At 37.1% G+C, this 27,907-nt stretch overlaps 1 long non-coding RNA gene across 1 annotated transcript in view; it reads right to left on the bottom strand.

Annotated features, from left to right (window-relative positions):
* Positions 1–27,907, bottom strand: part of LOC103675410 — a 292,244-nt gene that overhangs the window by 19,637 nt on the left and 244,700 nt on the right. The window contains exon 5 of the long non-coding RNA XR_005837914.1: positions 25,976–26,067. This is a non-coding gene — a long non-coding RNA (uncharacterized LOC103675410). The remainder of the gene's footprint in view (positions 1–25,975; positions 26,068–27,907) is intronic.

Below are 27,907 nucleotides of genomic sequence, written 5' to 3' on the forward strand. Positions count from 1 at the left end.
AGATGGAGCTAGAGAGTATAATGCCAAGAGAAATAAGTCAGAGAAAGACAGATTCACTCATGTGGAATTTAAGAAACAAAACAATGAGCAAAGGAAAAAGAAAGAGAAACCAAGAAACAGATTCTTGCCTATAGAGAACAAACTGATGGCTATCAGAGGGGAGGTGGGTGGAGGGATGGTTGAAATAGGTGATAGGGATTAAAAGTACACTTATGATGAGCACTGAGTAATGTATACAATTCTTGAATCACATATTGTACCCCTGAAACTAATATAACACTAGATGTTAACTATACAGGAATTAAAATAAAAAGCGTAATTAAAAAAACATCGATGAAAGAAATCGAAGATGTCACAAATGGAAAGATAGTCCATGCTCATGGATTGCAAGAATTAATATCATTAAAATGTCCACACTACTGAAAGTAATCTACAGATTTAATACAATTCCTACCAAACCACCAATATCATCTTTCACAGAACTACAACAAATAATACTAAAATATGTGTGGAACCACAAAGACTCTGAATAGCTATGGCAATCTTGAGAAAGAAGAATGAAACCTGAAGGTATTACAATCCCAGATTTCAAGACATATAACCAAGTTATAGTAATAAGAATATTATGGTATTAGCACAAAAATAGACACATAGATTAATGGTACACTATAGAGAGCTCAGAAATAACCCCTTAATTATATGGTTAATTAATCTACAACAAAGGAGGCAAGAACATGCAATGGGGAAAAGTGTCTCTTCAACAAATGGTTTTGGGAAAACTGGACAACTACATGCAAAAGAATGAAACTAGACCACTTTCTTACTCTATACACAAAAATAAATTCAAATTGGATTAAAAACCTAAATGTGAGACAGACCTGAAGCCATAAAACTCCTAAAAGAAAACATACACTGTAATCTTGGATAGAAGCTCTAGCAACCTTTTTCTAGATACGTCTCCTAAGGCAAGGGAAACAAAAGCAAAAATAAACTATTGGAACTTCAAAATAAAAATCTCTTGCATAGCTAAGGAAACCATCAACAAAAGGACACGGCAACCTACTAAATGAGAACAGATATTTGCGAACAATATATATAGGATGCTAATAACCAAGATATATAAAGTATGTATACAACTGAACACCAAAAACCAAATAATCCCACTAAGAAATGGGCAGAGGATCTGAACAGACATTTTTTCAAAGAAAACAGACAGGTGGCCGACACATGAACAGATAATCATCATCAGGGAAATGCAAATCAACACCACAATAAGATAGTACCTTCTACCTGCCAGAGTGGCTAGAATCAAAAAGACAAGAAATAGGGGTGCCTGGGTGGCTCAGTCGGTTAAGCATCCAACTCTTGGTTTCAGCTCAGATCATGATCTCACAGGTCATGGGACTGAGCCCCTCATGACTCTCCCCACTCAGCAGGGAGTCTGCTTGAAGATTCTTTCCCTCTGCCCCTCCCCGATGTGTGCACGTGTGCTCTCTCTCTAAAATAAATAAATCTTTTTTAAAAAGACAGGAAATAACAAGTGTTGGTGAAGATGTAGACAAAGGGAACACTGTTGGTAGGAATGTAAATTGGTGCAACCACTGTAGAAAATATGGAGGTTCCTCAAAAAATGAAAAATAGAAATACCATATGATCCAATAATTCCACTGCTATGTATTTACCCAAAGAAAATAAAAACACTAATGCAAAAAGATATATATACCCCTATGTTTATTATTGCAAGATTATTTATAACAACCATGATTTGGAAGCAACCTTAGTGCCCATCAATAGATGAATGGGTGAAGGAGATGTGATCTACATACAATGGAATATTAGCCATAAAAAGGAATGAAATCTTGCATTTTCAGCAACATGAATGGACCTGGAGGGTATTATGCTAAGTGAAACAAGTCACACAGAGAAAAATAAATACCATATGATTTTATGTATATGTAGAATATAAAAAACAAAGCAAAAACAAACAAACAAACAGAAACAGACTCACAGAAATAGAGAACTCATGGTTGCCAGAGGAGAGGGGTGGAGGATGGGTAAAATGGTAAGGGGAGCAGGAGATACAAGCTTCCAGCTAGAGAATGAATAAGACACAGGAATGAAAGGCACAGCACTGTAATAGCATTGTATGGTGCCCGAGGGCAGCTACGCTTGTGGTAGGCAGAGCATAACATATAGACTTCTCAAATCACTACGTAGTGCTCCTGAAACTAATATAACATTGTGTGCCAACTATACTTCATTTAAAAAAAAATGTGTTAACTGCTTTTAGGCTTTTGGTAAGGTTTCTGGTCAATAGCAGGGTAGTAGTAGTTAATTTTTTGGTGAGTCGAAAGTTCTATATGGACTTTGGATTGTGCAGGGGCTGGGCACCCCTAACTCCTATACTGTTCAAGGGTCAAATGTAATTGGTGGGGGTCAGATAAATACCATGCACTGTGCCAGGTGTTTATTTACATACTATCTCACTGCCAACATTTTATTTTTTTGCAGGTAAATTTTAAGTAGCATTAATAAATGATTCTAAAGGAAGTATAGGATTATAAAAGAAATGCAACATGTTGAAATAATCTGAAGCTGTACTCGGAGGCTGCGTGGGAAAACTAAGTCCTGCTCTCGCCCAGCCCAGCCCACTCCAGAGGTCCCAGGAAGTGTGAGTTGAGACCATCGAATGGTCTTTTTGCCCAAAAGAGACTTCGGACATTTGCTTTGGTTTTAATAATTATATTTAGTGCATTGAAGTTGTAGGTCAGAAAAGCTACTTCTTTCCTTACACTTTTAACGTCAGCCCAAATCCTATTCTTTTCATAAACTTAGCAAATTTTATCACTTTTTAAGGGAATTTTGAATGTCTGTTTCCACTTACAAACTTAATGGAATGCTTTAAAATATCTGAAAGAGCAATTATAAATTTAGCTTCTTCCATTTCGTTTTTACGTACTCCGGTTTTCTGACCAACTGTGGCCAAGAGGCCATAAGTGGGGGAGTTGCAAATTCTTCTCTTCAGAGGATAACTTTCACAAAGACATTTAGGCCATGTCCTCTCTTGTTACCCTTTGTTACTGGGAGACTGAATATAGAGTGGAAAATGGCCAGACCATATATAGAAATAGAACTCTGACCCACAACCTGTAGCAACCAGCCCAGGAAACCAACCTGTTATCTGCAATAATCAGACCAGAAAGCCAGCCAGACTTGTAGGAGGTCAGACTGTTTTATCTCTCATGACAGTCCAGGAAGCCAAACAATAACTCCTAAAACAATCAGCCCCAAATGGCAGGGACTTGATTAATAACTGACAGCTTAGCTAATTTTTACCCCTACTTCCAACTTAGGATCAACCAGGGAAAGCCAAATGTGCCCCCTAACCAATCGCATAGGATGCCCTGCTTCTAGGTAGCCCACCTCCAGCTTCCCCATGCCAACAGCCTCCAACTAGATCACTCCTGGAGTCTTCCCCCTTTCCCACTCTAAAACTTCCTCACTCCTATTTCTACCATTGAGTCTCGGCCAAAATGCAATTGACAGCGGCTGACTCCTTTAATACAGCAAGCTTGGAATAAATCGATTTTGCTTGCTCTCATTTGGTTGATCTTTATTTTCACTAGGTTATTTATCCTCTGTAGCCTCTAGCTTCCTGATCCATTAAATGGGGCTATTTGATCGTACCAGGCAGTGTCACTTTGAAGTTCTTAATGTCTTACATTGAATTCAATGTGCCAGGCAATAGAGGAAACCACAGGATGAATACAAAGCATCTTCTTTGAGGTGTGGGTTTCAATGATTAGGGGAGAAAGACCATATCAAAACAAACACAGATATATTTTGGAACTAAATGTAAAATGTAAGTGAATTTTTTAACGTAAAATAACAAAATTCAAAGGAATTGCTTATATTGAGCTGCTTCATCTCGACCCCTGGGTTATGCCTTTCCTTTTCTCCCTTCATTGGGACTTGGGAGGAAAAGTCTGAGAAATATTGACATATGCTAAAAGCACCTTGTCGGCCTTGAGATTCTAGAACAGTGGTTCCCTTGGGAGGGTTTGAGACCTTTTCGAGAGGTCTACCAAGGCAAAACTACTTTCATAGTAACACGAAGACATTATCTGCCTTCTCACTCTTGTTCTCTCAGTGTGCGGTGGGGTTTCCAGAGGCTACCCAACGTGTGACATGGCCGCAGACTGAACACAGAAGCAGTTATGAGCATCCAGCTGCTTTGTATTAAGTCAGACATTAAAAATATAAAACAATGTACTCTTCTCACATTATTTTGAAAAACAGTTATTTTTCATTAAAACAAGCAGTGGGTTTATTGCTATTTTAAAATTAAGAAAATTTTTTAATTTCTCAGTTTTATTTTCTAATATACAAAATATTACTAGATATGATTCACACAAACAAAATTTTTTTAGGGTTCTCAATTCTGTTTTAAGAGTATGAAGGCGTTTGGTGGCCAAGAAGTATAAGAATCACTGCTTTATAGCAGTAGAAATTTGAACCAGAGCCAACCATGGCATTCACATTGAGCTTGGACAGTACGGCTCCAAGTGTGAGGGGGGCAGAAAGACCAATGCAAACTTTCCACTCTCAGTGCATGTGAAATCCATCTTCTGGTCAATGTTAATGACCCTCACCGAAGCTCAGGATCCAGCACAAGGCCTGCATTGGTGCTTCTGCTCAGACGAAGCCCTCACCCCTGACTGATGCCTGCTGACTTCTTGATCTTTATTTCCCAGCTGTGTGTCCTGGGCTGCCCAGTTTGATGAGGACTGCTGCAGTCTCTTTTGTGTATCCTGCCACATCGAGCACATATTTGTGTATATATGTTGGATTCCAGGCTGCCTTACTTAGAAATTCTGGAGTCTCAAGGGAGGAAATAGGACCACTAATATTAGTGAACTAGCATGCAAAAAGTGGTCAGAACTACAGATCCCGATGCTGGTTAGAGGCCCACTGTAAAAACACAGTGTACATTGAGCTTGCACACGACATGCAGGAAGCAATCTCATTAAAGATATTTCCTTCAAATAAGGAGGACAGTGTATTTATTCATTACCGTATCTGTAGCAGAGCTGGCAGAGAGTAGATGTTCAATAAACAGTCGTTGACTGAATGAATAAATAAGTGAGTGAATGCGTTAACCTTCCCTGATACCAGATTCTTCCAACCAAGAGATTTAGAAAGCATACCCAGGAAAGTAAAATAAGGTAAAAATGGAAATGACAGTTGACTGTGCAACGTATTAAATCAAGATGGGTAGAGCTATGGTAGATGTTGGCTCCATACAATGGCTGAGTGGGAAGAAGTCCTGATTGTGAACGGAGAGAAAATATTTTTACTATACATGTTGCTACTTCTCCAGCCATCTGCCAGCTCTCTGCTGGCCACCAACCACCAGCCCACCACTGAAATGAGTCACAGTCCAATACAGAACTACAGCTGCCTTCTGAGGTGAGGTGACACCGAAGATTTTTTTTGCAGGACATACAGAGGCCAATGTAGAAGGCCAGTGCAGGGTACCTGGGAGGCTATCAATCCCCATGTACAAATGCTGTATTGAGCAAACTCCTGAACTCATCTGCTGTGTGGTTCTCGTGACTGACTTCCACTTGGTCCCTCCAACTGGAGACAGATCCAACCAGAAGGCAGCTTGAACAAGACTATCATGATATTAGCACCCTGTTATTCCCTATCCATGGGAAAAGGGTAAAGGAGAGTTTTCTGGGCATGTGAGCATTTGAATTTGGGCTTTTAAACAAACTCTCAAAGGCAAATGCTGGCTCTCATTTTCATTCAGCCTAACTGGAAACAATAAGTACCAGGGTATGCAAGATAGGATTTTGCTGCCATATTTAACATTGATTTGTCCATGAAATTAGACTTTTGAAAGGACCAGCTTTTGCTGACTCATTCTATTATGTCTTCATTTTATATTCAATATATCATTTTTTAATGTGACTTTCTTTCGGTTAAGTCTTTCTTTTTCTCTATCTAATTTCCTAAGTTAGATTCATTTGACAATTCACTCCACAAATTGTTGTGTCTATTGTATGGCAGCCATTGTTTTACGTACTGGAGACAGAGTAGTGTTGCTTAACTCACTAATTTTTTAATACTGGTATTTAAGACCATAAATTTCTCTGCCTCATTAGGGGATATCTTCCCCTTCATGGACCTAGTCAGCAAAGACTGAAAGAAGTAGGTGTTTCTTAAAATGCCCAGTTTTCAACAAAAATCCAAAGGCATACAAAGAAACGGGGAAGTGACATCACCAAAATGGTGATGTAGGAGACCCCAGCCTCCTTCCCCAGACAAAGATCAATAATTAGACAACTATCCATGGACAAAACCAGCACTGGAAGAGCCCTAGAATCCACTCAAGTAACTTCAATACAGTGGAACAAAAATCCCAAAAGTAACTGCACAAAAAGTGAAGGGAGACAGTGTCATTGTGTCTGTATCATCCCATCCCCCAAGCCAGCATTACTCGGTGCCAAGAAAGAATTTCACAACTAGAAAGCTTCCCTCACTAAGAAAGACAGAGGTGCTTTTGCGGCCCCAATGAAGGTTCCACGTCAGTTTTATCCCACAAAGATGGGGTATAGAATGGGCTATACAGGGACAGCTGGGAGCAAGGAAGAAAAGCAGTAGCAGTCACACAAAGGGAGTGATCACAGTTCACAGTGACTTGCTTTATAGATAAACCCAGAAGCTTTCAACATAGAAGAAGGAACCAATGGCCAGCATTTCTGCTGTGGGCTTCCTGCAGATTTCACCAGTTTTTACCCCACAGGTGTTTGGATTCACTGATGCCAGTCAACTGAGTCCCTCCCTGCTCCTTTTCCCTGCCCTAGAACAGAACTGGCAGCCATCCCAGGCCTCTGCACCTACTGGAATGCCAAACAGCAGCCTATTCAACCCCCTTGAACGACCCCCACCACCAAGAACACAACTGAGGCTAGCCCCTCCAGCTGTACTCTTGCATGCTGCTGACCTGATGCACATCACTGGCCTCCACTGCAACACACATGCCCAGGGAGAGATTACACGGTCAAGGGAGAGCGCACATAGCCAGGGCAGCACAGCTGCCAGTGAGCCTCCACTTGGCGCTGACCCTTGTTGCCTGGTCTGGCCCCCACCACTATGTTTGTATCTGCCACCTACCTGACACTCTATGGACACCTGCAGCTGGTCTCCAGAGCTGAGTATGTGTACACCACTGGCTTCAGCCACAGCTGCTGCCTGCCCTGGTCTCTAGCCATGGACATGAAGGCATCTCACTGAGGATTCCAAGAGGATCCCTTGCAGCCACTGCAGACCACCAACAGCATCTGCCAAGGACCACACAGTTGTCAAAGCTATGGACTCCAATAGCTTGAGCCAAAAAACACACCAAACCTCCCTAGACCCAGTGCTACCACACACCCCTGCAATTCACACCCTGCACCACTAAACCTGGGATCACAGCACACTCCAGTGTGCCCTCACATGCAAGTGAAAGTCTTCCCTTAACCAAATGAGTCCATAAAGTCTGGAAGAGGCGACTGCTTCCTCAAATGTGCAGGCACCTATGCAAAGCTACAGGAATTACAAAGAATCAGGAAAAAAGACACAACCAAAAGAATACAGTAAACCTCCAGTAACTGGCCTCAAATAAATGGGGATCTAGGAATTGCCCAACAAAGAATACTAGAAAATTGTCCTAAAGATCCTCACAGAATTATAGGAGAATACAGATGAATAATTAACAATATCAAGAAAATGATTCAAGAACAAAATGAGAAGGTTAATGGAGGTAATAAACAACAACAACAACAACAAAAAGACATAAAAAAAGAACCACACAGAAATTGGAACTGTAGAATATAATAACTGAAGAATTCAACTGAGAGCTTCAACAGACGTGACCAAGTAGAAGAATAAGTGAGGCCCAAGACAGATCAACTGAAATTTTCCAAATCAGAGGAGCAAAAAGGAAGAAAAGTAGGGAAAAAAGTAAATAAAGCCTATGTGATCTACAGGATACTATCAAAAAACCAATTTGAGAATTATTAGAGTCCCAGAAGAGAAATAAAGAGAGAGGGAGATGGGGGAAGAGCTTAATTAAAGCAATAATGGCTAAGAAGTTCCTAAATCTGGAGAGAGATTTGGATAGCCAAGCCCATGAAGCTCATAGGTAACCAAACAAAATCAACTTAAACAGATCCTCTCCAAGACTCATTTTAATAAAAATGTAAAAAATCAAAGACAAAGGGAGAACCTTAAAAGCAGCAAGAGAAAAAATAACTCACAAAGGAACCCCCATAAGGCTATCAGGTTTCTCAGCAGAAATTTTACAGATCAGGAGAGAGTGGGATAATATATTCAAGGTACTAAAAGGAAAAAAAAGAAAATGCTAACCAAGAATACTTTACCGAGAACTATCCTTCAGAAATGAAGGAAAGATAAAGACTTTCAAAGACAAACAAAACCTGAGGGACTTCATCACCATTAGACCTGCCTTACAAGAAATGCTGAAAGGAATTCTTCAAGCTGAAATGAAAAAACACTGATCAGTAACATGAAAACATATGAATAAATATACAACACACTGGTAGAGGTAAGTATATAGTCAGATTCAGAATACTCAAATACCATAATATCAACAATTTGTTGATAGATACACAATATAAAAAAGGGGAATTGTGACATTAAAACGTAAAAGGAGGGGAAATAAAAGGCTACAGATTTATATGCAACTGAAGTTGTTAGTGTAAACTGTTCAATCAGATGTTATATGTAAGACAGTATCCACAAGACAAAAACCTATAGTGCATTCACAAAAGATAAAGAGAAAAGAATCAAAGCATACAACTGCAGAAAATCGTAATTCCAAAAGGAAGGCAGCACCCCCCAAAAAAAGCTGGGGTGGCAATACTTATATCAGACAAAATAGACTTTAAAACAAAAACCATAATAGGAGACAAAGAAGGGCATTACATAATGATAAAGGGATCAATCCAACCAGGGGATATAACAATTATAAATATCTATGCCCTCAACTTAGATGCACTTAAATACATAAAGCATTATTGACATATATAAAGGGAGAAATTGACAGTAATACAATAACAGTAAGAGACTTTAACACTTTTTTCACATCAATGGATAAATCACCCAGGCAGAAAATTAAGGAAACAGTGGCTTTGAATGACACATTAGACCAGACGCACTTAACAGATATATATAGAATATTTCATTCAAAACCAGCAGAATGCACATTCTTTTTAATTGCACATAGAACGTTCTCCAGGATAGATCACATGTCAGGCCACAAAAAAGCTTCAATAAATTTAGGAAGACTGAAATCATATCAAGCATGTTTTCTGACCACAAAAATATGAAACTAGAAATCAATTACAAGAAAATAAACTGGAAAAAAACACAAACAACTGCAGGCTAAACAACATGCTACTAAACAACCAATGGGTTAACAGAGAAATCAAAGAGGAAATAAAAAAATACCTGGAGGCAAATGAAAATGGAATATGATCGTCCAAACTCTTTGGGATGTAGCAAAGGGAGTTTTAAAAGGGAATGTATATTGATATAGGCCTACTTCAAGAAACAAGAAAAATCTCAAATAATAGCAATCTAACCTGACACTTAAAGGAGCCAGAAAAAGAAGAACAACCAAAGCCCAATGTTAGTAGGAAAAGAAAATCATAAAGATCAGAGTGGAAATAAATGGAGACTAAAAAAAAAGTTAAAAAAAAGCATCAACGAAACCAAGAGCTGGTTCTTTGAAAACATAGACAAACTGATAAGCCTTTAGCCAGAATAATCAAGAAAAAGAGAGGACTCTAAATAAAATCAGAAATGAAAGAAAAGTAACAACCAGAACCTCACAAATATAAAGAATTATAAGAGATTACTACAAAAAAAATTATATGCCAAGAAATTGGACAACCTAGACAAAAATGGAAAAATTCCTAGAAACATTCCATCTTCCAAAATGGAATCAGGAAGAAATGGAAAATATGAATAAATAGATCACTAGTAAAAAAAAAATTGGTAATAAAAAACATCCCAATGAACAAAAGTCCAGGACTAGATGGCTTCATAGGTGAATTCTACTAAATATTTTAAAAAGAGTTAATATTCATTCTTCTCAAAATAGTCCAAAAAATAGAAGAAGGAAAACTTCCAAATTCATTCTATGAAGCCAGCATTACCCTGATGCCAAAAGCAAAGACACTCAAAAGGAAAAAGAAAAAGGAAAGAAAGAAAACTATAAGCCAGTATTCTTGATAAACACAAATGCAAAAATCCTCAACAAAATATTAGCAAACCAAATTCAATAATACCTTGAAAGGATCATTTATCACAATCAAGTGGAATTTATTCTGGGGATGAAAGGATGGTTCAATATCTGCAAATCAATCATTGTGATACATCACACTAAAAAATGAAAGACAAAAATATGATGATCTCAATAGATGCAGAAAAGCATTTGACAAAATCCAATATCCATTCATTATAAAACTCTCAACAAAGTGGGTTTAGAAGAAATGTACCTCAATATAATAAAGGCTGTATATAAAAAAAACCACAGCTAATATCATATTCATATTCTGTGAATATTCAAAACAGCTTTCCCTTTGAGATCAAGACCAACACATGGATGTCTACTCTCACCACCTTTATTCAAGATAGGGCTGCAAGTCCTAGCCATAGCAATGAGACAAGAAAGAAAAGGAATCCAAATTTTTTTTTTAAGATTTTATTTATTTATTTGACAGAGATAGAGACAGCCAGCGAGAGAGGGAACACAAGCAGGGAGAGTGGGAGAGGAAGAAGCAGGCTCATAGCAGAGGAGCCTGATGTGGGGCTCGATCCCATAACGCCGGGATCACGCCCTGAGCCGAAGGCAGACGCTTAACCGCTGTGCCACCCAGGTGCCCCGAAAAGGCATCCAAATTGATAAGGAAGAAGTAAAACTTTCACTATTTGCAGATGACATGATACTATACATGGAAAACCCTAAGCACTCCACAAAAAAACAATTAACAGTAGCAACGAATTCAGTAAAGTTGCAGAACACAAAATCAATATCCAGAAATCTGTTACATTTCTATACACTAATAATGAAACAGCAGAAAGAAAAATTAAGAAAACAATCCCATTTACAACTGCACCAAAAATGATGAAATAGCTAGGAATAAATTTAAACAATAAGGTGAAACACCTGTTTCTAAAACACTGATGAAAGAAATTGCAGACATCCATCACAAACAAATGGAAAAATATTCCATGCTTAAGGACTGAGACAACAAATATTCTTAACATGTTCATATTACTCAAAGAAATCTATGGACTTGTTGCAGTCCCTATCAAAATACCAATAGCATTTTTCAAAGAACTAGAATACTACTAAAATGTTATCAAGCCGCAAAAGACCTCAAATAATCAAAGCAATCTTTATAAAGAACAAAACTGGAGGCATCACAGTCACAGATTTCAAGATATACTACAAAGCTACAGTAATCAAATTAGCATATTGCTGACACAAAAATAGACACATAGATCAATGGAACAGAACAGAGCTCAGAAATAAACCCATGGTTATATGGTCAATTAATCTTTGACAAAGGAGGCAAGAATATACAATGGGAAAAAGATAATCTCTTCAACAAATGGTGCTGGGAAAACAGGACAGCAACATGCAAAAGAATGAAACTAGACCACTTTCTTTTTCCATACACAAAAATAAATTCAAAATGGATTTAAAACTTAATGTGAGACAGACCTGGAGCCATAAAATTCCCAAAAGAAAATATGCACAGTAATCTTGGACATCAGCATTAGCAACATTTTTCAGAGTACATTTTTCTAGATAAACTATTGGGATGTCACTAAAATAAAAAGCCCTTGCACAGTTAAGAAAACCATCAATAAAACAACCTGGCAACTACTGAATGGGAGAAGATATTTGCAAATAATATATTTGATAGGGGTTAATACACAAAATATATAAAGAACATATACAATTGAACATCATAGAACAAATGATCCCATTAAGAAATGAGCAGAGGATCTGAACAGACATTTTTCCAAAGAAAACATTTGGATGGTCAACAGACACATGAAAGGTGATCAACATCACTAACCATCAGGGAAATGCAAATCAAAACCACAGTGAGATATCATTTCATGTTAGTTAGAATGGCTAGAATCAAAAAAGACAAGAAATAGCAAGTGTTGGCAAAGATGTGGACAAAAGAGAACCCTCGTGCACTGCTGGTGGAAATGTAAATTGGTGCAACCACTGTGGAAAACAATATGGAGGGTCCACAAAAAATTAAAAATAGAATTACCATATGATCCAGTAATACCACTAGTAGGTATTTATCCAAAGAAAACACAAACGCTAATGCAATAAGATTCACATACCCTTATGTTCTTTGCAGGATTATTTACAATAGCCAAGATATGGATGCAACCTAAGTGTTGATAGATTAATGGGTAAAGAAGATATGCTATGTATGTATACAATTGAATATTACTCAGCCATAAAAAAGAATGAGATCTTGCCATTTTCCACAACCTGGATAAACCTAAAGGGTATTATGCTAAGTGAAAGAAGTCAGATAGAGAAAGACAAATACTATAGGATTTCATGTATATGTGGAATCTAAAAAAACAGAACAGACAAAAACAGAAACAGACTCAAAAACAGAGAACAAATGTGATTGTTAGAGGGGTGAAGAGTAGGGGGAATGGGTGAAATAGGTGAAGGGAGTTAAGAGGTAAAAGCTTACAGTTATAAAACAGTAAGTCACAGGTATTAAAAGCACAGTATAGGGAATATAGTCAATACTGTAATAATGTTATATGACAGATGGTAACTCCATTTATCATGGGGAATGTTGCATATGTATAGAATTATCAGATCACTATGTTGTACACCTGAAACTAATAACATTGTATATCAACTATATTTCAATAATGAAACTTAAAAAAAAAAGGCAGGAAAAGAAGAAACACTACCCAAAGAAAACTACCCAAAGCCACCTATAGATTCAAGGCAATTCCTATCAAAATTTCAATGGCATTTTACACAGAAGTAGAAAAAACAATCCTTGAATTTGTATGGAATTACAAAAGACCTCAAAAAGCCAAAGTAATCTTGAAAAAGAAGAACAAAGTTGGGGACATCACACTTCCTAATTGGAAACAATACTACAAAGCTACAGTAATCCAATATTCGTCCTGGAATAAAAGTAGACAGACCAGTGGAAGAGAATCAAGACCCCAGAAATAAACCCTTGCACATATAGTCAACTAATATTTGACAAGGGAGCCAAGACACTCAATGCGGAAAGAATAGTTTCTTTATGAATGTTGCTGGGAAAAGTGGATAACCACACTCTGAAGAATGAAACTAGACCCCTGTTTTATACCACTCACAAAAATGAACTCCAAATGAATTAAAGACATAAACATAACAACTGAAACAGGAAAACTCCTAGAAGATGATAGGGAGGAAGCTCCTTGATATTGATCTTGACAATGATCTTTTTGAATATGAAACCAAAAGCACAAGCAACAAAAGCAAAAATTAGTAAGTGGGACTATATCAAACTACAAAGTTTCTGCAAGGCAAAAGACCCTATTAACAAAATAAAAAGGCAAACACATGGAATGGGAAGAAATATTTGAAATCATACATCTGATAAGGGGTTAATATCCAAAATACTCAATAGAAAATAATGCAATTCAAAAACTGACAGAGGATTTGAATAAACATTTTTGCAAAAAAGACATATAAATGGGCAATAGGTGCTCAACACCACTAATCATCATAGAAATGCAAATTAAAACCAAATGAGATATCACCTCACACCTGTTAGAATGGCTATCATCAAAAAGACCAGAACTAACAAGTGTTGATGAGGATCTGGAGAAAAGGGAGCTCCTGTGCACTACTGGTGTGAATTTAAATTCTTGCAATCACTATGGAAAACAGTATGGAAGTTTCTCCAAAATTAAAAATAGAACTACAATATGGTCCAGGAACCCAACTTCTGGATATACATCCAAAAAATATTAAAACAGAATCTCAAAGAGCTATCTACATTGCCATGTTCATTGCAGCATTTTTCACAATAGCCAAGATATGGAAACAATCTTTATTTGTCTACAGATGAATGGATAAAGAGAATGTGATATATAAATACAATGGACTATTATTCAGCCATGAAAAAAGAAATCCTGTCATTTGTAACAACTTGGATGAACCTTGAGAACATTATGTTAAGTGAAATAATTCAGACAGAGAAAGATAAATACCATATGATATCACTTATCCATGGAACCTAAAAAAAAAACCCACTTTGGAAACATAGTAAAATGATGGTTATTAGGGGCTGGAGATGGGGGATATGGGGAGATGTTAGTCAAAGAATACACACTTCCTGTCATCAGATGAATAAATTCTAGAGATCTAATGTACAGCATGGTGACTAGAATTAATAATACTCTAGTATATACTTGAGAGTTGTAAAGAAAATATATCTTAAATGCTCTCACCACAAAAAAGAGATGGTAATTACGTTAACATGATGGGGGTGTTACCAAATACTATGGTAGTAACCATTTTGCAATATATTGGTATATCAAATCACCACATTGTATACTTTAAACTTTCACAATGTTATATGTCAATTATATTTCAATACAGCTAGAAAAAAGATGTTTCTAGAGGTCAGCTGGGAAGATGGCAAAGTAGGAGGAGCCTAAGCTCACATCCTCCCACAAATACAACTAGATAACATCCATTCCAGCATAAATAACCCAGAAAATGACCCAAACACTGATGAACAAACGCTCCAACTAAAGGAAGGAAAGAGGCCACACTGAAGAAAGTGGGAAGGGCAAAGACATGGCCACAGTCCATCTGCAGTGGGGAGGGAACCCATGGCACCAAGAAGGGCAGAAAACAAACTTTTACACTGATGAGACCGTGAATGGGGAGGAGGAATCTCCATCATACTTGCCTTTGAAAGTGAAAGGGGCTGAATTTCATGAATTCTCCAAACCAGTGGGATCTAAAGCTTGAAATTTTAAAAATCAGTGGGCTCAGCTCTGGAAGGGCCCTGAGGTTTTAGGAAGTGGAGTCCCCACCCTTAAAGAGAAAGCATGACAAGCAAACTATGCAGATACGACATAGAACTAGCAGTTTGAAAACACTCTGGGGGCAGATGTGAGGGACAGTGATTTGCTCATCTCAGAGCACAGCCCAGAGAAACAGGGATCATGGGGAGACCCCTCCAGGAACAAAGGAACTAGCAGGTGCCATTTCCCTCCCCCATTTCCCCAGCATAAACAATGGCTACCTGTGGGAACCAGCGTAGCTCTAACACTCCTCACCTAACTTGCTTGCACCAAGACTCTCCCCCCCAACCCATGCTTCCCAGTCATGCTTGCCTCAGTCCTGGTATTGTGCACCTATTTCCCGAAGACCTGAGCAAACCCTGCCAAGACCCCCATGTTTTGAGGGACCTCAGTTTCAGCAGTGGCGGGTCTTGTTTCACCATCAGACCACTGCACACCTTGCTATCCACAATAGGCAAAGACAGCCTCTGCAGACAACTGGATGGACTGAAGGAAAAAGAGGCCAAGACTCAGTAGCAGAGCATACACAGCACACAAAGGAAATACTCCCTGAAGCACCAGGTCTATGGGAACAGGGGACACTGCACTGTAGGGCACTACAGGACCTCTTCTTCATAAGGCTATTACCATTAAAAACAAGAGAAGTAGCTAACTTTCCTAATACAGAGAAATAGACACAGAAATTCAGACAAAATGAGGAGACAGAGGAATATGTCCCAAATGAAATAACAGGACCAAACCATAGCAAGAGACCAAAGCAAAATGTATATAAGTAATATGCATGATAGAGAATGTAAAATAATTATATTCACTGGATGAAGATACTCACTGGATTTAAGAAAAGAGTGGAGGAACTCAGAGAGATCCTAACGCAGATTTTTTAAAAAGTACCAATCAGAGATCAAGAACACAATAAATAAAATTAAAAATATACTTGCTAGAATGGCAGGCTAGATGAAGCAGAGGGACAAATTAATGACCTAGAAGACAGAGTAATGGAAAGTAACCAAGCTGAGCAAAGGAGAGGGAAAAAAATTATGCAAATTGAAATTAGTCTAGGGAACTCAGTGAGTCCAGCAAGTGTAATGTCTGCATTATAGAGATCTGAGAAGAAAAGAGAGATAAGGAAGCAAAAAATGTATTTGAAGAAATAATAGCTGAAAACTTACATAATCAGGAGAAGAAAACAGATAACCAAATCCAGGAGGCACAGAGAGCCCCCGCTGCCCTCCCCCCCACCCCGCAGAAATTCAACTCAAGGAGTTCCACAACAAGACACACAGTAATTAAAATGGCAAAAAATAGTGATGAAGAAAAAACATTTAAAGCAGCAAGAGAAAAGAAGACAGCTACATACAAAGGAAACACCATAAGGCTATAAGCAAATTTTTCAGGAGAAATCTTGCTGGCCAGAAGGGAGAGGATGATATATTCAAAGTGCTGGGACAGAAAAATCTGTAGTCAAGAATACCCTATCCAGCAAGGCTGTCATTCAGAATAGAAGGAGAGATAAAAGAGTTTCTCACATAAACAAAAACTAAAGGAGGTCATAACCAGTAAGCCAGTCCTACCAGAAATAGTAAAGAGAACTCTGAGTGAAAAGTGAATAAATGAGAGTATGAAAAGTAAAAAACACAAAAGCAACAAATATTTCTGTAAAAATCAGTCAAGGGATTCATAACATAAAAGGATGTAAAATATGATACTATATATCTAAAACGTAGGAGGAAAAGGAATAAAGAACGGATTTAAACTTAAGTGACCATCAACTTTATATAAACTGCTATATGCAGAAGATGTTACATACAAACCTAATGGTAACCACAAATCAAAAACCAGCAGTAAATATTCAAAGAATAAAGAGAAAGGAATCCAAGTATATCACTGAAGAAAGCCAACACCCATGAAAGAGAGCAAGAGAAGAAAGGATCAGAGAAAATCTATAGAAACAACCACAAAACAAATTACAAAATAGCTACAAATACATATTCATGAGTAATTACTCTGAAAGTAAATGGACTAAATGCTCCAATCAAAAGACACAGAGTGACAGAGTGGATAAAAAACCAAGATCCATCTATATGCTGTCTATAAGGGACTAATTTTAGACCTAAATATACCTGCAGATTGAAAGTGAAGGGATGGAAAACAATTATCATGGAAATGGATGCCAAAAGAAAGCCAGAGTCGCAATATTTACTTCAGATATAAACTTTAAAACAAAGATTGTAACAAGAGACAAAGAAGGACACTATACAATAATAAAAGGCACAATACAACAAGAGAATATAACAATTATAAATATTTATACATCCAACATGGGAGCACCCAAATACATAAAACAGGTAATAAAAAACATAAAAGAAATGATTGACAGTATTACAGCAATAGTAGGGGACTTCAATACCCCACTTACACTGATGGACAGATCATCCAAACAGAAAATCAACAAGGAAACAATGGCTTTGAATGACACACTGGACCAGATGGATTTAAAAGACATATTCAGAATATTCCATCCTAAAACAGCAGAATACACATTCTTTTCAAGTGCACACGGAACATTTTCCCGAGTAGATCACATGTTAGGCCACAAAACAAGTCTCAACAAATTAAAAATATTAAAATCATACCATGCATTTTTTTTTACCACAACATTATGAAACCAGAAATCAACCACAGGAAATAATCTGGAAAGATGACAAACACATAGAGGTTAAATAACACACTATTAAACAATGAATGGGTCAAACAAGATATCAAAGAAGTAATAAAAAATCACATGAAAACAAATGAAAATGGAAACACAATGGCCCAAGATCTTTGGGATGCAGCAAAAGCAGTTCTAAGAAGGGAACTTTATAGTAATACAAGCTTACCTCCAGAGGAAAGAAAAATCCCAAACAAATTAACCTTACACCTAAATGAGCTAGAAAATTAACAACAAAACCCAAATCCAGCAAAAAGAAGGAAATATAAAGATTAGAGCAGAAATAAATGATATAGAAACAAACAAAGAAACAAACAAAACCCCCAAAAGAATAGATCAATGAAACCAGGAGCTGGTTCTTAAAAAGATCAACAAAATTGATAAACCTCTAGCAAGACTCATTAAAAAAGAGAGAAAGAGAGAGGACCTAAATAAACAAAATTACTAATGAGAGAGGAGAAATAACAACCAACTCCACAGAAATACAAACAATTATAAGAGAAAACTATGAAAAACTGTATGCCAACAAACTGGGCACCTTAAAAGAAATGGATAAATTTGCAGAAATCCATAAACTACCAAAATTAAACCAGGAAGAAATAGAAATTTGAACAGAGCAATCACCAGCAATGAAATTGAATCAATAATAAAAAAACTCTGAAAACACAAATGTCCAGGACCAGATAGCTTCACAGGAAAATTCTACAAAACATTTAAAGAAAAGTTAATACCTACTCTTCTCAAATTATTCCAAAAAACAGAAGAGGAGGGAAAGATTCCAAATTCATTCTATGAGGCCAGTATCACACTGATACCAAAACCAGATAAAGACATCACAAAAAAAGGGGAACTACAGGCCAATATCTCTCATGAATATAGAGGGAAAAATCCTCAACAAAATATTAGTAACTCAAATCCAACAAATCCCACAATCACATGGGATTTATTCCAGGGATGCTAGGGCAGTTCAATATTCACAAATCAAGTAACATGATAGGTCACATCGATAAAAGAAAGGATAAAAACCACCTGATCATTTCAACAGATGCAGAAAAACATTTGACAAAGTACAACATCAATTCATGATAAAACCCCTATGCAAAGTAGATCTAGAGGGAACATATCTTAACATACTGAAGGCCTTGTATGAAAAACCTACAGCCAACATCATAACTAAATGATAAAAACAAAACCAAAAAAACACAGAGCTTTTCCCCTAAGGTCAGGAATAAGACAAGGATGTTCGCTCTCAACACTTTTTTATTCAACATAGTACTGGTAGTCCTAGCCATGGCAATCAGACAACAAAAAGAAATAAAAGGCATCCAAATCAGTAAAGAAGTAAAACTTTCACTATTTGCGGATGACATGATACTATACATGGAAAACCCTAAAGACTCCACCAAAAAACAATTAACAGTTTGAAACCAAAACAATTAACAGCAATGAATTCAGTAAAGTTGCAGGACACAAAATCAATATCCAGAAACCTGTTGCATTTTTATACAGTAAAAATGAAGCAGCAGAAAGAGAAATTAAGAAAACAATCACATTTACAATTGCACCAAAAACAATAAAATACCTAGGAATAAACTTAACCTATGAGGTGAAAGACCTTTATTCTGAAACTATAAAACACTGATGAAAGAAATTGAAGACATCACAAACAAATGGAAAAATATTCCAAGCTGAAAGATTGAGACAACAAATATTGTTAATATGTTCATATTACTCAAAGCAATCTACAGATTTGATGCAGTCCCTATCAAAATACCAGTAGCACATTTCAAACAACTAGAATAATACTAAAACATTATCAAGCCACAGAAGACCTCGAATAATCAATCTTTATAAAGAACAAAGCTGGAGGTATCACAGTCACAGATTTCAAGATCTACTACAAAGCTACAGTAATCAAATTAGTGTATTACTGGCACAAAAATAAGCACATAGATCAATGAAACAGAATACAAAGCCCAGAAATAAACCCATGATTATATGGTCAATTAATTTTTTACAAAGGAGGCAAGAATATACAAATGGTAAAAAGATAATCTCTTCAACAAATGGTGCTGGGAAAACAGGACAGCAATATGCATAAGAATGAAATTGGACCACTTTCTTACACCACATACAAATCTAAACTCAAAATGTATTAAAAACCTAAATGTGAGACCTGAAACCATAAAAATCCTACTAGAGGTCACAATTTCTGTGACAGCAACCATAGCAACATTTTCCTAGCTAGATCTCCTGAGGCAAGGGAAACAAAGCAAAAGTAAACTACGTGACTACATCAAAATGAAAAGCTCCTGGAAAGCAAAAGAAACAATCAACAAAACAAGAAGACAACCTATTGAATTGGAGAAGATATTTGCAAATGACATATCTAATACAGGGTTACTATCCAAAATATATGAAGAACTTATACAACTCAAAAAAACCCACAAATAATCGAAACAAAAAATGAGCAGAACACATGAACAGACATTTCTCCAAAGAAGACATACACATGGCTAACAGACACATGAAAAGATGCTCAACATCACTCATCATCAGGGAAATGCAAATCAAAACCCCAAGGAGAAATCACTTCACACCTGCCAGAATGATTAAAATTAAAAATACAAGAAACAATAAGTGTTGGTGAGGATGTAGAGAAAAGGGAACCTTCTTGTATTGTCCATAGGAATGCAAACTGGTGCAGCTACTGTAGAAAATAGTATGGAGGTTTGTCCAAAAAATTAAAAATAGAATTACCATATGGTCCAGTAATTTCACTACTGGGTATTTAATGAAAGAAAATGAAAACACTAATCTGAATAGATATATGCACCTCTATGTTTATTGCAGCATTATTTACAATAGCCAAATTATGGAATCAACCCAAGTGTCCAGTGATAGATGAATGGATAAAGAATATGTATACACACACACGCACACACAAATGGAATATTACTCAGCTGTAATAAAGAATGAAATCTTGCCATTTGCAAGAACATGGATGGATCTAGAGGTTATAATCCTAAGTGAAATAAGTCAGAAAAAGACAAGTACCATATGATTTCACTCATATGTGGAATTTAAGAAATAAAACAAAGAAAAGAAGACAAACAAAAAACCAGACTCTTAAATATAGAGAACAAGCTGGTGGTTAACAGAGGGGAGGTGGGTGAGGGGATGGGTGAAATTGGTGAAGAGAATCAAGAATATACTTATCATAATGAGCACTGAGTAATGTCTAGAATCATTGAATTGTCATATTATACACCTAAAACCAATATAATATCATATGTTAACTATACTGTAAGGAATAAAAAGAGTGGAAGACAGCAAACCAATATCTAGCTGAAAGAAAGAAATAATAAAGATTAGAATAGAGATAAACAAAATAGAGACCTAAAGAACTAATGGAGAAAAATCAATGAAACCAAGAATTGATTGTTCAAAAAGATCAAAAAAATTGACAAAACTTTAGCTAGAGTGACTAAAAAAAATAGAAAGTCCTCAAAAACTAATATCAGAAATGACAAAGGGGGTATTACAGTAGATTTTACAGAAATAAAAAGGATTATAAGAGAATACTATGAACAATTGTACATCAAGTTCAATATCTCAGATAAAGTGGACAAATTCCTAGAAACACACAAAACAATTAACAATTCTCCTCAAACTCTTCCAAAAAAAAATGAAGAGGAGGGAGTACTTCTAAACTCATTCTATGCATTACACCGATACCAAATCTCAACAAAGACTACTACAAGAAAATTGCAGACAATACCCCTGATGAATATTGCTGTTAAAATCCTCAAGAAAAATACTAGCAGACAGAATTTAACAGCACTTTAAGAGGATTATATACCATGACCCAGTGGGATTTATTCCTGGAATGCAAGGATGGTTCAACAAACAAATATTAATCAATGTAATATACCACATTAATAGAAGGGGGGTGAGAGGAACCTATGATTTTCTCAATTGATGCAGAAAAGGCATTTGATGAAATTTAACACCTCCTTATGATATATAAACACTCAAAAAACTAGCACTATTAGGTAACTACCTCAACATAAAAAAGACAATATTCTGAAAAGCTTAGCTGAGCTAACACATTTAATGGTAAAAGACTGAGAGCTTTCCCTTTAAGATCAGGAATTAGACAAGTGTGTGTATTTTCATTACTTTCATTTAACAAAGTACTAGAAATCCTAGCCAGAGCAATTAGGCAAAAAATAGAAATAAAGAGTGTCCAAATTAGAAAGAAAGTAGAAAAATTATCTCTGTTCACAAATAATATGATTTTGTATGTAGAAAACCCTAAAGATTCCACACACAAAAATATTAGCATATGTATTTAGCAAGGTTAAAGGATACAAAATCAACACACAAAAATCAGTTGCTTTTTTAATGCATCAACAATGAAAAATCTGAAATGGTAATTAAGAAAATTCCATTTGCAGTAGCATCAAAACAAGAACATACTTGGAAATCAACTTATCTAAGGGGTGAAAGACTTGTACACTGAAATCCAGATATTACTGAAAAAAATTAAAGAGAACACCAATAATGGAAAGATATCCTGTGCTCATGGATTCAAAGACTTAATATCGGTAAAATGTCAATACTACTCAAAACAATCTCCAGAATCCATGTGATCTCTATCAAAATCCCAGTGACTTTTTCACAGAATTAGGAAAATCCATCCTAAAATTCATACGGAATCCCAAGGAACCATAATGGCCAAAACAATCTTGAAAAAGAACAAAGTTAGAGGTTTCATACTTCTTGATTTTAAAGGTACAGTAACTAGTGTGGTACTGGCAAAGAGACATATTAAAATCTACTTATATCCTGTATGTAATAATTCAATATCAAAAGGTCTTGGGTATCTAATTTTGCTTTTATTGTATCTGCTAACATTGTCATACATAATGGTTTTCCTGTGTGTTTTGAAATTTTGACCTGTGAAGTCTTATTTGGGGTTTAATCTATAAGAATCCTGCAGAGCCTGAGTAAGGAGGCAAGCCTCCGTGGGGAATGTGCACTTGCTTTGGCCACATGTCCTGCGGTCCTCTCAAACAAGAACCACTTTAACTCCTCAGACTAGGGTTTCCTAGACATTCAGGTGGTCTAAAATTCAAACCCCAAACCCACACATGGGAAGGCCTTGATTACATTTTTTTTTTTCAGTCTGGAGCTTAGGCCCTGATAAGCAAGTGTCATTTTCATTTCTTCCAATTCCCCATCCTGAATGCTCTAAAACCTCATCTTGTAGCTACTATTCAACCATTAAAACGAAAGCCTGGTGATTATTAGAATTGACAGATGCTCCCTGGGAAGTCAGTGCTTCAGGAAGAACTTCAGGATGAACCACACAGGTTTGCAGCTCCCTCTTTGTTTTTGGCCCCTGGAGATTTCTCTAATATTCTTATCATTTCAGCTATGTGTTTAAAGATGTTTGTCATATTTAATCTAGCATTCCTAGGATTTTGTATTGGATGGATTTTCAGGGTATTTAACATATTACCGTGTGTTACTGTTATAATAAGAAAAAAATGAGTTTTTTTCTTCTTAAATGAAAATGAAAACATGGAGAAGTCTTAGATCAGGGTCCACTATTATAAGATCTTTATGTTATCCTATAAACTCCCATATTCACTTCTGTTAGGTCTTGTTTCCCAGGCTGCTTTAGAAGCAAGCTGTTTAAAATGCAATGGACATGGGCCCACAAGGACACTGCCACTGAAGGGTGAATGGTGGGGCAGATGGAAACTCCATCTTGGTTGGTGTCTAGACTTGAAAAAAGAAGACCCCCATGGACTACAATGAAGTATGGCAGATGTGAGAAGAGAAAAAAAACAAAACAAAACAAACAACAACAACAAAAACCCAGGCTGAGTCCTTAAGGTTTATAATCAGAAAATACAAGAAACTCATCAAAGGCTGACATGGGGCACAGGGACTCACAAGTTGAAAATACATAAATATTCAGGCAACAGGGGAAACTTCTCTAGCACCCCTAAATCAGGTTACTCTTACCTTGCCTATTTATCAAGTATATTTATCCAGGTCACCTCCAAGGTTTAGTAAGGACTACATTCTTGTCTGAATATTTGTTTTCTGATATCTTCAGGCAAGGAAACAACTCATGGAGAATTGAAGTAGTAGGCACTGAAGCCTGTTGTCTGTCCATCCCTCAGCCAGGACTGAACCTCAGGCTTGCTAGCTTTAGCTTCTGTCCCTTTGACTTCTCCTCTGTCCCCACAGCTCTCTTCTGCCATCACTGAGGAAATACGTTCATGATGTAACGTGACGTGACAAAAAACTTTCCAGAGGTGAGAGCATTTTGGAGGACAGTTGTGGACTTTCTGAGTGTCTCCCAGATTTTGAAGGGAGTAGTACAACTCTCTCTAAAAGAGGGACACAAATGCTGGGCATATGCAGGTCAGCATAACTTTTCTAAATTCATGAAATTAATTTGCTTTTAGGAAAATGAAAGGACAGAAAAATCAAAGCAAAAATTTCTTTAACCAAGGCTTTAGCAAACTATGGGTCATTGGCCAAATCTGGCTAGCCACTGGCTTTTATAAATAAAGTTTTATTGGAACACAACCACAGTCATTTGTTTATGTATTATCTATGGCTGCTTCATACTACAATGACAGAGAAGTTATAACAGAAACCATGTGACTTGGAAGCCTAAAATACATTTTTCACAGAAACCAGTTTGCTGCCCCCTGTCTAAATTCACTATTCAGGCTTCTTACCTAGTTACGATCCAATGTGGCCAAAGGTAATGAAGATGTCTCAAAGGAAGTTTCTTCAGTATTTTGCTAGAGACATCCCAGCCTTTATTTTTTCCTGGCCTCCACAGTATTGCCCTTTTCCTCACTATATCTGTAGATATGGTTTTCCCACTTTTAAAAGAGAATACATGTAGAACCCTCTTCACTGGATTACTGTGAGAATTAAAGGAGGGGGGTAAAGAGCTCCATGTAGCACTTGACACTTTGGAAACATTCAGTAAATGGTGGCTATGGATTCAAATCCATCCATTCATTTAGCACATATTTATTGAGCTTGTTATGAATTGAATTGTGTCCTCTTCTGAAATCCATATTTTGAATTATTAACCCCCATCCCTCAGAAGATGACCTTGGAGATAGGTATTTTTTTACAAGGGTAATCACACTAAAATGAGGTCATTAGGGTGGACCCTAATCTCATATGACTGGTGTCCTTATAAGAAGAAATGTAGATACAGACACTTATAAAGGGAAGACAATATGAAGACACAGGGAGAAAATGGCCATCTACAAGCCAAGGAGAGAGGCCTGGAGCAGCNCTTTCCCTTACAGCCCTCAGAAGGAACCAACCCTGCTAACGCTTTAATCTTGGACTTCTAGCTTTCAGAACTAGGAGACAATAAATTTCTATTGTTTGAGTGCTGTGGACTGAATATGTACCCCCAAATTCGGATGTTGAAACCCAGTCCCTAGTGTGATGGCATTTGGAGATAGGGTCTTTGGGAGATAATTAGATCCTAAGAGTAAAGCCTCCACGGTGGTATTAGTGCCCTTATAAGAAGAGACACAAAATAATTTGCTTCCTTTCTTTCTCCCTGCCACATGAGGACACAACAAGACGGTGTCTATCTGCAAACCAGGAAGAGGGTTCTCACCAGGAATTAAATCAATGGGCATCTTGATACTGGATTTTCCAGCCACCAGAGTTGTGAGAAATACATTTTGGTAATGTATGTCACCCAGTCTATGGTATTTTTGTTACAGCAGCCTGAAGGAAGACATTGGGCCACCTGGTCTTTGACACTTAAAGTTATAGCAGCCATAGAAAGTGAATATAGATTTCAGTACGAAAAACAGACAGACAGTTACAGTAAACGAAGAGGTGCTACTTTGGATTCGTAACTCTTCTCTTTGAGATATTTGTATTGTGACCTCAATAGCTACCAGAAGCAAACCATATGAAAATCTGGGGAAAACTCTTTCAAGCTGGTGAAATAAGTGCAAAGGCCCTGGGGCAGGAGTGAGCTTATTGTTACAGAGCCTACGTCTTCTACCTTTTTCTTACCTTGAACATGGATGATATAGATGTGATGTCTGGAACTTTAAAAACCATCTCAGGACCATGAGGTGGTAGGCATAAGATCAAACACCAACATACTAAGGATGGGAGAGAAAAAAAAAAAGAATCTGATTACTTCATGGAATCATTGAATAGCTACACCAATACCACCAACCGTCTACTCAGGATTTCTTGTTCTTTGAGGAAAATTAATCCCTTTTTGTTTAAGACATCATTAATTAGTTTTTCCATTACTTAGAGCCAAGAATTTTCTTAACAGACGTAACGTTGTACAATGTGGTAAGGATTACTAAACTTTGAAGGTTTTTAATCTGAGGAATGACAAAGTTCTGATTTAAGTTTTTAAAAGAACATTCTGTGAAATGAAGAATTGTAGAAAACATTGTCATGGAATTCAGAAATAGATTGCTTAAGGCTTTGTATGCTATGATGAGCCCAAATTTTATTCTAAATATAACAGGAAGCTATTATAAGAAATGCCAAAACTTCTTTGTATTTTTTAGAGGATCTCTTTGGTTGTAGAGTTAGGAGGTCAATTAAAAGGTAATTACAGTAGCCAGGAAAAATATGATGGTGATTGACAAGGGTGATATCAGTAAAGATGGATAAAATTGGAGGGAAAGAACACTACTACTAGAAGGAGAGAAACCTGTTAGCTATAATAATCATCAGGGGGAAGGATAAGGTAGCCCAATGGACTGGGAAACATTTGGGTTGTAGTCTTGAATGGACTTGCTGATGAATTGAACATGCGATGAAGAGAGGGCAAGACAGGAGTTAAGAACATTTTTTGCCTGAGCAATACGCGGATGGAGATGATATTGTTTAGGAGAGGTAGGTATAAAATTAAGAGTTCTGTTTTCATCACATATAAGTTTCAGATTTTAATATGGAGGAGGAGAGGGCTCAGAAGGAACTATCATGAGAAAGGAAAGCTACAATTGTGTGTTACCGTGGAAAGCAAGAGAAATGTTTCAGGCAGGAGGCAGGGGTCATCCATTTCAAATGCTGACAGGTCAAGAAAGGGAAAAAAAGAGGAAATTTGGATTTGTCAAAGTGATAAACCTTGAAAACACAGTTTCAGTGGATTTAATGTCAGAAGTCCCATTCAAGTCGGGTGTAAAAATCATTAGCCATAAAAAGGAAGAGACGGTGATCACAAACAATTATAATGGGGGGAGCTGGGCAAAACACCTGTACTTCCCTGGAGGACTACATTCTTTCCACTGGCTTTTTTTTTTTTTTAAGGTTTTTTCCCTGCTGTTTCCCTTTGCGCTACGTGGTCCTCCGTGGTAGGGTCCAAAGCCCAGTGAGAAGCGGTCTGGGAGCCGTGGGTGTGGTGGCCCAGGACAAGGAACACACACTGTTCTTCCTCTTGCTGCTTTTCTAATTGCACACCAGCGCTGAACGTTATCTGATCACAGTCAAAAATTCGGAATTTTCTGACTCTATTGTATGTCAAATCTTCAGCCTAGCATCACCTTCGTTTCATTCTTTAATTTACTTAGTTTCTCAAAAGCAGCAGAGAACGAGTTGTATTTGTGTCAGTTTATTTTAATGTATAATGAGTGATTCAAATGATTGCACATCGCACATTCAAATGTTGTTGAATGTGTAATCATTTAAATGAGCACAGGTGCCACGCTCCCGTGTGCGCCTGGAAAAACCACCCTCCGAGCTTCATGTGGAAAGATGATGATGTACTTGGCTGTACGAAGCTCGTATCTTAATTTCTTTTTAATTTTGTTCTTCCTCAACTGCTTTGTTTTTTCCAGCCAGTAAAACAGGCTGAGCCCTGGGAGTTGGCGGGTAGATATCTGGCCCACCAGCTAACCTGAAACCATTCTCAAACACACACGAAACAGCAAGCTTGCAACTGTACAGCAGATTTTTAACTTGGGGGGGGGTTGAAAATTC

Source organism: Ursus maritimus, unplaced genomic scaffold, assembly GCF_017311325.1.
Source record: "Ursus maritimus isolate PB19 unplaced genomic scaffold, ASM1731132v1 scaffold_26, whole genome shotgun sequence".
Taxonomy (NCBI): Eukaryota; Metazoa; Chordata; class Mammalia; order Carnivora; family Ursidae; genus Ursus; species Ursus maritimus.